The 972-nt window shown below is 36.5% G+C and overlaps 1 pseudogene; it reads right to left on the minus strand.

Moving 5' to 3' along the window:
- Positions 1-219: 219 nt before the first annotated feature.
- Positions 220-629, minus strand: LOC123833372 (annotated as a pseudogene).
- Between the last annotated feature and the right edge of the window lie 343 nt (positions 630-972).

Consider the following 972-nt stretch of genomic DNA (forward strand, 5'->3'; position numbering starts at 1 on the left):
CCCCAATTCAGTAATGTGTGCCGAGATAAGTGTAATTGATAACATCAATAACTGGGCTCATCCTCTAATCCTCAATTCATGTTTAATTCTCCTTATTATATGGTATTTCCATAATACTTCAGATATTTTAGTCAAACTTAGTATTCAACATTACTATAAGAACTAAGATGTCAATTTTATAAGATTATAAATATTTCAGCCTAATAACACTGGGGCTGCTTATACTCCTGCTATTGTGAAAGGTCCCTGGACAGCTAATGCTTGTGTCTCAACATTGCTTTTCCTGGGCAAAGCCATAACCTGCTAAGCAGCTCCAGCTGGAAAACTGCTCTTGAAATACTATTTATAGGTTTCACGGACGGTATTGAAGTCATTTATATCAGCCAGAAAAAGTTGTTTGTATCACATTAGTGAAGTCACAGCATGTAGCTTTCAGAATTTCACCCATGTTTATAAAAACTTACTTAGCTTCTTTCACCAACCCTCCTGGAATAAGTGCCATTTGAAGGGTTCATACCTAGCTATCCTAAAATGAAAATGGTTCAGCAGACTAACTGAGCATGACTGTAAGGACCAATGAACCCTGGGGTTTTCACAGTACTAGCCACATTTGTAACCAAGGACAACATGGCTAATAATTTTCTCTTGTGGGCCCCTCTGAAAGAACAAGACCATATAACCTGCAATGTCTTCTCCTCCATAACCCCCACCCAGACCTAAGGCATCAAGCTTCTAATATTAATATGTAAATTTATCATGGGGTTTCAATAACTACTTAGATCATGGAAAATGACACTAGGTCAGGTCACTAAGAGCTTAATGTTTAAGTTCTATATTTTGATATTAATGTACATTTAATAGGGACAAGAATGAAAGCAGGGGAATATTGTATCCGTGAATGACTATTCCTTTACTTATCCCAGAAAAAATATGGTAATTTTTCAGTGACTTGATTTCTCACTGAATTTGGGA

This window comes from Phyllostomus hastatus, unplaced genomic scaffold (genome assembly GCF_019186645.2).
Source record: "Phyllostomus hastatus isolate PE091 unplaced genomic scaffold, TTU_PhHast_1.1 phas_scaffold_21, whole genome shotgun sequence".
Lineage (NCBI taxonomy): Eukaryota > Metazoa > Chordata > Mammalia > Chiroptera > Phyllostomidae > Phyllostomus > Phyllostomus hastatus.